Source organism: Sinohyriopsis cumingii, unplaced genomic scaffold, assembly GCF_028554795.1.
Source record: "Sinohyriopsis cumingii isolate HCF-2022 unplaced genomic scaffold, ASM2855479v2 utg001779l, whole genome shotgun sequence".
NCBI classification, from domain to species: Eukaryota; Metazoa; Mollusca; class Bivalvia; order Unionida; family Unionidae; genus Sinohyriopsis; species Sinohyriopsis cumingii.
In genome coordinates, this window is record NW_028316050.1 from 476,302 (window position 1) to 487,053 (window position 10,752).

The 10,752-nt window shown below is 34.7% G+C and overlaps 3 non-coding genes across 3 annotated transcripts; all 3 read left to right on the plus strand.

Annotated features, from left to right (window-relative positions):
- Positions 1-83, plus strand: LOC149771530 (small nucleolar RNA snR60/Z15/Z230/Z193/J17). The gene has a single exon (XR_016418259.1). It is a non-coding gene; the product is annotated as a small nucleolar RNA snR60/Z15/Z230/Z193/J17 (small nucleolar RNA).
- A 5,586-nt stretch (positions 84-5,669) lies between these two features.
- LOC149771531 (small nucleolar RNA snR60/Z15/Z230/Z193/J17) lies at positions 5,670-5,752 on the plus strand. Its single transcript, XR_016418250.1, has one exon. It is a non-coding gene; the product is annotated as a small nucleolar RNA snR60/Z15/Z230/Z193/J17 (small nucleolar RNA).
- Positions 5,753-7,296: 1,544 nt separating this feature from the next.
- Positions 7,297-7,370, plus strand: LOC149771532 (small nucleolar RNA SNORD36). Its single transcript, XR_016418258.1, has one exon. It is a non-coding gene; the product is annotated as a small nucleolar RNA SNORD36 (small nucleolar RNA).
- Positions 7,371-10,752: the final 3,382 nt, after the last annotated feature.

Below are 10,752 nucleotides of genomic sequence, written 5' to 3' on the forward strand. Positions count from 1 at the left end.
CTGCTTCTGATGATGACAGCATAGTTCAGCTGATATTTTGTGAGGACTACCAAAATGTCTTTCGCTTCTAACTGAAGAAGCAGAAATTTCAGTCAAATGTTCTCTGATTAAAATTAGTTTGTTCAAAATGACTGGACAAAAGCTATTTTCACATTGAAAGCATCTTCCTCTGTCGTATGGCATGTATATTCTACCCTTTTTTTAGTTTCAAAATTTTATTTCCTATGCTCATTCTAATATTTGTGGACTCATGATCATTCAGCAAAATTTAGACATGTCAATTAGTTGAAGTGAATGTTGTACATAAATAAATTGTAAGCACTTTTTTGTTTTTTTATTGTGGTACTAATCTGCATGGATTTTGCCCACCAGCTTCAGATCCAGGCTAGTAGCAACAATAAATGTATATTTTTTATAGTTGCTTGTAATTATGGCATGCAATGTATAGATTTAACTCTATGCCCAGTTTCTGCTTTTCTACCACTTCTATTACAAAACAGTTGTGGCTTAAATTTCCCTAGGGTTGACATGTATGTAGTATGTCAAAATTCATTTATAGCTATTAAATGAAACTGAAACTCATAAAGTTGAAGACTTTAATTTGATATGTCCATATTTATAATCCTCACTGAGCAGACTTTGACAAGATTTGGTACTGGTTAAACTAAAACTGAAAACAATTGAAATTAATGACTGCTCAATTTATGCATGTATATCCATTGTACTTGGGGGGGGGGGGGCGGGGGCAGTTTTTTACAAACATGTGCAAGATTATTCTAATTATTCATTGAGTTAATATTAAATTTTACATAATTCAAAATTGCATCAACAAGTGACAACTCCACATTGAAAGTGCATTCCCAGGGTCCCAAGTATGTCTCACTGCAAGAGTCTCAGGTTGTTTGTACATTTGTATTTCAGTTTGAAGACATTAGCTTACAAAAAATTATGTGGTTGGATCTGAAATCTTGTTGACATAAAAGGCAGTGTTTGAATTGAAAGTTTTTTCACACTGCATGATGACAATTGAACTCTCTCACTGAGCAATTGTGTTGACAAACAGTTCCCTGAGAGTGTGGAATGACAACATTGTAGACAACTTGGTTCAGTCAGACGAGTATTTTCACAATCTTCCAGATAAAGTCCTAATACCTCAACCTTTTGAATAAATTAGTGTATATTGTCAAGTTTATTTGACTCTGCCTTTAAGGTTATCACGTGTTTTCTACCTTTAATTATGAAATTTTCTTTATAATACACCAGCATGTTTATTACTTGGTAAAGTTCTGACTGTGTCATTATAAGAATGGATTCTTCCAGTCATTTTGTTTTCTGATTCTAAACAGAGATATTGGTACAGGATTTTCAAATACTGTGAATTTATTCATTTTGTTGGCAATTGCTTTTTGTCATGTTGAAAGAAATGCATATTTTGGATACTTAAATGTATATATCTACTTTGAACCCCAGTAGCTTTTTATAGTCAAGACAGTTCATGTAGGATAGTTTTATTTATGGTTTGTAGCAACTACAATATCCTGAAGATTGTTATAGCAACCATAATATCTTGAAAATTGGCACACCAGAAATGAAAGTGAATCATGATAGACTTGGCTCATTGTGTGATTTTCTCATAATGATTGTTTCCGTAAGTAATACAGTCGATGTAAAATATTTTAAAAGAAATTTATATCATCTTAGCATTTTGCACAGTTATTCCAAGATTAGTTTAAGAAATTGATCTGGTGACAAATGTGGGAGCCCACTGTCACACACACATGCACACATTAGACATTTTGCCACATGTTGGATCAAGGTGTATTTACTGATCACATCTAACAGACTGTATAGACCAAGAGCTGCTGGTGCATTTAAATCTACGCAGTTTACAGTTGGACTTGTGAGTATAGATGGGATGTGTATTTTTGGGGTGGGGGTGGATTTACTTTGTAACCAGTGAAGGAATAAATCTGTTTTGGTTGTTTGTGGTATTGCTGATTTCATCTGATTTTTTTTTAAAATATCAAGTAAAAAAATCTATCAACAGAGCTCAAAAGAAAAAAGTTTTAGACACAGGATCCGAGCTGCTGACCTAAACAAACTCATAAGCCCTGACTGAAATTCCACAAACCCAGACAGTTCATGTCAACTCTCAAGACGAAAAAAAAAACCAACCGATTTAGGAGGTATTTCCACACCTGCCTCCCAGTCTTGTATCTCCTGATATTTCGTAGAGAACTCCCGATTATTACATTATCAATTTTCATTTCTAAAAAACCCAACAAAAACATACAAAAATAGATTTATTGTATGCAATCCACCTATGCTATATTCTATTTTATTACTTGTGAATACTGCTGTGACCAAATAATTAATATCACACTACAAAGTTATTTTTCTTCTTCAGTAAATAGAATGTGAAGATTTATCATTATTCACGTAAATTTCAGATTTGTTAAAACTCTACAACAGTACTATAAACTTTAATTACTATGATTAAATTAAAAGGAATGAAATACAATATACCAAGCAGTATATGTGCCCCCAGAGAACTAATTCAGAGTAAATATTTCATTTATTAAACAGTTTTACATGCCTTTAGATTTAAACAAAATGAAATAAGGTGGGATGTAAAATGTGGGAAACAGTTGCCACATTTATGGTAACTTGTGACTGCAGATTTGAACTGTTAAAATTAAGTCGCAAGTTACAAAAAAATTTGGCATCATTTATTTGCCAATCAATTGCTAGTGCATATATACACACACTGTAGCGCATGGTTTCTTTAAAATTATGTCTGAACGCAGTCCTTTTCACAAGATAAATGCAGTGATACAGATTAATTGTTAATTAGTCACATTGGCTTTATGCTTCTGTACTTCAGTTTAACCTTTAGCTAGCATGCACTTTAGCCACAGCTGACCAGAATATGAAAATGGGAAATTGTCCTGGGGGAAAATGAGGCATCTCACAGGGAGAAATGGTGCGTCCCGTGGGCACTTGCACATTGGGGCAAGAGGTGGGGGCAATAGTCGCCTCTCCCAATTTCACCTTTAAACCTGTTTTGGCCTAAATCCTTAAATTTGGGTTAAAATTAAGATTGTTAGAGCTCATTTAAAATTGATAATTAAATTTGGTTTTAGCTGTGTCATACAAGTTTTAACAGCCAGGTATTCTCAGTGGCTTAATGTGGAGAACTTAGCTTATTCCAAAGCACAGTTCCGTTAGTGATTTTTAAGGCACATCTTGTGATCGAAATATAACTGGATACAACCAGTTTTTAGGCCAAAGGTTTCACATGCACAATTCAAGTGTTCAGTATCATAATAAATCCAAAGCATCAAGTTTTGTGTTTAAATATCTGCAATCCAGATAATGCAAATACACGTGTGTGTGTGTGTGTGTGTGTGTGTGTGTATTAGTATGGTGTACATGAATTGTTCTACCTCTAGATTTGACTGAAATTTAACAAACTTGTTTTTTATATGCGGATCCTAATTTGAGCATATTGTAATTATGTCTCTGCATGTCCTTTTCACAACTTTTTTCCTTTGGTGAGAGTTTCATAAAACAAGTGTCCATTGTATCTCATGGCTAGATGGCATCATATACCAAAGCCACTGTCCATGCCTCATGGCCACAGTCATGGCAAAGGAAAGTGCAATTCTTTGACTTGTATTCTAATCCAAAATATAAAATGTGTAATCTAATTATTTTAAGTAAATTTGATCGTGTTTGAGGTGTACATTGCATGCCATAACAACAACTTGTTCCCGTTTTGATGGTCGCACCACAAGAAAATGTTACCTGTTTCCTGTGACCCATTTGTACATCACATCGAGACCGTATCTTATAAATTGGAGATTCCAGTCCATGTGCTGGAGTAACATTTGAATTCGTGATGATGTTGAAATGAAGCATGAACCAAGTATATATTTTTGCAATCAAGTTTTCAGATTTCTGACCTGGAGATATTTTGGCAGGTGTCCAGAATTTTCGGCATTTGGACAAATACTGTTGTTATCTGCATTCAGTTTTTCATTAGATGTATAAACACTAGATTGCAGTGTTGATGAACCAATGTTTTGACTGTTGCATGTAAACAGTGAAATTGTGGCTTTTACTGGTTTCAACTAGTGAGAAGCATATTTGTCACTTGTATGTGTTGTATCTTAAAGAAATTGGCTGTAAAGAAAAGCTTTTCTGATGTTTAAGAAAATAATTTCCATAATAGTTTTAGATATTGGTGCAGATATCAGATCACTTGAAAAGGGAGTGAGAAATAGATTCAAGTTGAAATGACTGTTGGTAAAATAACTAATGGCTATTTATGTTGGACTATATTCAAGACTAATAAACATCTCAGGTTTATATTTCCTTAACCGCGTGATGGATTTTCTTCATACTTAGGATGATCCAGCCCCCATTGGGATTTACTCTTAAGTTAGTCTTTGCAGAAGGAAAGAAAAAATAGGTTTTGGTTCAAGTTATTAAAGTTGTTTACATATCCTAAACCCCCTTGATGGATTTTCTTCATGCTGGGATGAATCATTTAGATGCCAACACCATTCATTCTGCAACATGCAGATGTTTACAGTGAAATTCTGTAATTGTGGCTTTCTACTTTGTTTTTGTCTGTTTTTCACTGCCCAACATTACATGCACATAGTTTTTAGAACACTGGCAAAATGTAGAGGCCTGGAAAAAATAAACTAAGAATTATAGAGTTCACATTTGAGCACAACAAAAAAAACAATGTTGAACGGGATCAACCAACGTCTTGACAGTTTTTTTATTTTTACGTGGGTTTTATGTCCAACATGAAAAGATAGATGATTTGGACAAATCATACTTTTCATATCTTGCACAGCTGTAGAGATACTTGGCCAAAGTCCTGTGATGATAAGCTTTGTGCCAGATGATGTCATAATGATATCACATTCAAGCCCGTAACTTTATCTGAGGACTGGAGGGATGACTACATCTTTTATGCATATAAATACATTCAAACCTGTCTTATATCAAAGGACACCTGCTGATAAAAGAAAATATTTATTAATTTCTAAATATTACCTACATGCAGTAATTGCTCACAATTGGAGGTAATTAATGTCATTGTGTAAATTACAAACATCTACCATGGCTGCATCAGTCTCAAATATAGCTTTTGAACTTTTCAAATGCACATTTTCCAACTTGACAATAGCTGTATATGATGTTTTGTTTCACCCTTCCCAAAAAATTTGCCTTACTGCAGTCTTGTTACTTTGGCAGGTCTGCACTGTCAGTGAAAGGTCCGTGTAAGCATAACGATTTTAATGTACGTCCTTTATTTTTCAGCTCAGGTTGTTCGTCAACAAGAAATATCTAGCAAGGAACATCCAGCAATAAGCTGTTAGGTTTTAAACCTGGAGCCTGTGCTGACAAGGTGGTCAAAATGAAATCGGGGGTCTGACATTGGACTACAAGGTGACTAAAAAAAATTTGTTTCTTTTTTCCTCCCTAAAATCTTTTAAATGAGAAAAAGAATTCTGCCGACTTGACATTTTCATCTAGCGTACGTGTTCAGATGTTAACAAAGTTTCTGTATGAGCTAAGAAATCAGATGCATGTCCTATAGATGGTGTATCATGTGTGAAGTATCCATCCAAGATGTATTTGACATTTTTCTGCTTCTGATGATGACTGCATAGTTCAGCTGATATTTTGTGAGGACTACCAAAATGTCTTTCGCTTCTAACTGAAGAAGCAGAAATTTCAGTCCCACAGTCTCTGATGAAATTGGCATGTTAGAAAGAACTGAACAAAAACTCTTTTCGTAATGAAGCTTTTTCTCTGTTGATATGGCAAGTATTTGCTGCCATTTTTAGTTTGCAATTGTATTCCTTTTCATGTTTTTTTAACAAATCGTTATGTGGAATATTTTTAAGTTTATCATTTCTTTGACCAGATTGTGAAGAAAAGATGGTACTGGCTGGTTCATGTATGCCAAATGTCACTGTATATACAGCCAAAATCAGCCTTCTGTTGGACTTCAAATTGAGATGAAAGAGGGATCAGCCCAAAGAGACGTGGCAGAGGAATATAGAGGCTAATACATGGGAGTGTATTCTGTGGTATATTAACACACATAGGGCTGTAGACCATCCACATTGTTGCTGCCATACCAAAGCCTTATGTGCCACCTGTGTCATGACAGTGTGAATGTGGGGGTATTAAATTCCAATGGGACACTCACCCACCTGTATGGCATGTACTCAGATCACACTTATGAACAGTTGTTCATTCAGCCTTCTTGGGTCCATTGAGGTTTGGGACTTGCTGAGTCTGCAGGCTTGCAAGGGGAGGAAACGAGATCCTACTGCCTCTACGTCTCCACAATTCCAGAACTGTATGGGATCCAGTTATCCTCAATCCCAGGATGGTGTGGGATCTTACTCCGTGTCAGTGACCAGTCAGTATCACAAAATTAAAAGTAATTGAAACACACACACCCGCACCCCTCCAAAATGAAACTACATTGATTTTTTTTAATATTTGTCTATGGGTCATGTAATGATAGCTGTATGGAGAAAATATATTGGAACCTTAAATTTCTAAAGCTTTGAATTTTTTATTTATTTATAGCCATTGTGCTGTATAATGAACCATTTAAGATTATTCTTTCCAAGTACCTTGCTTTTCTTTAAATAAAAACAAATGGGTGGGGCTATTTAACTTGTTCCCCATGTAGCAATAAAACATTAAGCTCCTTCGTGCAGATGCTACCTGTTGCAGCTAACATTCAGTGTACAAAGAAAGCTTGGAGTCTATAAGGAACAAATGTCTGGAGTCTATAAGGAACAAATGTCCACATGGTTTTAAATTGTTTTTATTTTCATAGCCAACTTTGGAATCGAGAAATTTTAACATTTAGTAAGTTAAATTGTGCCACCAAATGTTAAACTTGCAAAAGTTCAAAACTGAATCTTCCAAAATCACAAATTGATGACAATTTTGATAATTCTGTGAAGATGTTGAAATTTGATTCTACATCAGACATCAGACTTTTAGAACAGTTGTGCGGGGTGCTTCATGTCAAGTTGTATTTGTCCCTTTTATTTATCTTTTTTTAGTCCATACATTACAAAGTTACAATTCTTACCATGTACCATTGGCACACTGGCCATAGGTTGCCAACACCTGTTTTAGATCATGCATTCTTGTTGGTCTGGTGTCTCAAGTATTTTTTATTTTTTAAGGGGGTGGGGATACTGTTTCATCAAAGATGTAGGTAGGTGTACTATATACCCAAGCTTGCTATGATGTGTGAATTTCTTCACCTGAATCTCCATGTTGTAACAAAAACGAGCTTTTTAAATCTGAGCAAGCCTTAATATGCAGAAAAATTTGATCAGAATTCTTGTCTATATAGTATTTTTAAATATTAAGGGAACTTTCTTCATCAGATACATATGTTGCTGATTGGGATCCTTCAGGTCCTGGTCAATCAAAGGTGAGTGCATCGCTGTAGTAATCCCCCTATTTGGCAGTCAACTTTTGGTTTTAGCATGCATTGTTGATCTGACCTTTACAACCTTTATTTCATACTTCTGACTTTGGTTAAATGTAATGCTTTAAAAGCATTTCTTGCTCTTTGTTCATGCAAGCATCTCTGTTGGTACCACATACATGTAATGTTATTGCTAGAGTCATAAAGGTTGTTTGAGAGATGAATATTGACATTTATTACAACCTTGTCACAGAAGTAGGTCAGAATGACCTATATTTCTTGCTTTATTGACTTTCATAATCTTGTTTTATATCTCGTGCTCTGTTTATGCTGAAATCGTCAAATTGGATGATTGAATGTCCCTCTATTAGTACTACACCCTTGCCACAAAAGGACACTTTGGCCAACATTTCACAATTTACGGATTTCAGTTAAGCTTTTGCATTTAGCTAATTAGCACCCTGTATATATACTGTTATACCTAGGTTCGCAAAACTGAGTGAATGCATTTCCAAGACTGTAAAATGACAAGATGATAGCTGAAATGCAGATACATGCAACTGAAATGCAAAAATGTGCATATTTCATAAAATGACCAGTTGTAGGGTCTATTGGTGTTACTTGACATTTTGCATTTCACCTCCATTCCAAAATTCACTTCATCTAATTGGTTTTGAGCTGAATGCATACAGAAATTGTCACGCAAGCCTCATTAGCAAATTTGCTTTGGATCTAACCCATACACAGGGTCCCTACGTTAACGGGAAGTCAGGAAAAATGATTATTTTTTTTTTCAACCATGAAAAGTCCTGAAATTTTTTGCAAATATTGATGAAAGTCTGCAGAAAACCCTGGAATTTTCTGCCACCACTTGACGCCAGAAACAATCACGTAATTGAGTTGTAACTAAACAGATCGTGAGTTAAATTTGTCGAGTTCTAGCCAGAATATTTGGAGGGTGCGCTGTGGATTATTTGGTTGCTTGCAATAAAAAGATATGCCGAGTCAATCCAAATGCCCAGTGGATTAGAGATTCATCTAGTAGACTTTTAATTTCAAAGTCAGCTTGATATCCGTATCTTTCCTTACATGGAAGGTATGAAAACCAATCTAGCATCACAAGAGGCCAATAAGATGGTGGCAAAGCTTAGACGGATGGCCTAGCAAACTTTAAACGTTGCTAGATCAAGTGATACGTGCATGAAATCGATATGAAAATTACACATTTTCTCAGAAATTTTGAGTTGTAACATCGTTATGTTTTTAATCTGCTGAAATACAAGGTAAAACTACGTCGTTGATTAAATGTGACCTGGTGCTCGCGATTTGCATTGCTAGTCACATGAGTACTGTACACATATCTAACAACCCACCTTTCCAATGTTGTAGAGAGAGAAAAAAAATTTAAACTGAAAATTGTATACTAGTTATAATAAAACACAAAAAACAAAAGAACACAAAATTCTCCATAATTGTATATTCCAAGAACAACATTTGGAGGATTGTTGTATCACGTGACCACCCTGTTCACATGTGATCTCTGCTTGATAAATCAGACTGGCCAGATTGCTGGATTTTACAAAAGGTATCTAACTTTCATTTAATATAATTGAATTTCTGTACAACAACATTATAAATGAGTTTGTTGTTGATATCACATGAAATTTGGACATCCGATGTCCTCATTTGAGATTTGTGAAGTCCTGTGACTAGTAATGCAAATGGCGAGTACTGGGTCAGGTTTCATCTATGCCGTAGTTTCATCTTGTCTGACTGATGATTAACGACATAACGATTATAATACTCCCCATTTCTGAGAAAATAATGGTGAAAATAAAGGTCAATTCGCCGGATTGGAGAGTTATACTTTGGTACATCACTGTCTTTTGAATGTATATGTGTAGTTTTTCAGTCGTCTTGTGATTCTGAAGTGATAAAAGACGCATGGGAACAGTCGAAGCAAGCGGAGGGTTGTGGTCATGCTTGTACTCCTTTGTTATATTACTGGATGAGTGATTTAATGTCAGAGATTTCACCATACTTGATTGATAAAATGTCAGACTCCTGTGCTTAATCAAAGTTTCCAATTTTGCAAGAAGTTGTCCCACACATACAAAATCGTCTGTTGCCCAACATGTCAGCTTGCCATTAAAACTGGATTCTCACTAAATTTCCAGGCGCATAGTCTGTTTCTAAATTCTTTAGTATTTTTCCACATAAACAAGACGTAAACAGATTACACCTTGTTCATTGTTGTTTCTCTTCCACATAATAGCTCATTTTTTAAAAAAAATAAAATATTGAATTTTACTCATTTTTTTACAAGATCGGTTTAGTTAGCTTAATATCGCTTGCCATTTATTGGCATTGTTATGTTGCATCTTGTAAAACTAGCTATAAACCTGATCAAATTACTGAATTGCTGACAGAAACAGTCCATAGTAATGCATTTCATTTCTGTAGCCCGATGGATAAACATTACATCATTTCAAAGCTGTGCGCAGAATTGGCCGACATATCGCGAGTCATGAAAACACGGTGGTGGTATCCCATGGGTCCAAAATTAATATTATTTTGAACAGAATATTGTGGTGACAATTGCCTCTTTTCAAATGGTAAGCATTACAGTATTTTATTTTCGTCGGTCGGTCGAATTCGGCATGCGTTTTACTTCAGTATTGGAGACGGAAACCTTAGGTGCACATAAATGCCTTACAGCATTGTATATATTAAAAAACGATACAAACTCCTGTATCAATACATGTTTGGGGACTGGTTTAACGAATTACAAGTTGTATCTTCATAAAATTCAGTCTTTGTTTACACAACAGTATTTAATTTTGAAGGTCTTTTGTCAAAATTTAAATCAACCCTTTTGAAAATGTTTTATAAATGATGGATTTTCAAACAGAGCATCTTAAAGAGATTAGGTTGTTTGAAAAATTTTGTTTGGGATTTTATTGGCACAGATTAATTCAGGGTTAAATTCTTTCATTACAAGGCAAAATTCTAATTATTTCGGGGTTTTTTTTCTTTTTTATACTGTAATAGGAAATGTTACTTTCTATGAAATGTATATAAATATATTGCTATAGAATTCATTAGAATTAAAGGTTTGAAAGGAAACAAAACATTATTTATGTTCATTATGTTTTTCTCACTTAGCAACATAATGCTGCAAAATAATTAAAAAAATTCTTCTGTACATTGAAATGACTTTACTTGCTAATTTATAGGAATATAATCAAACTTATTTCGTG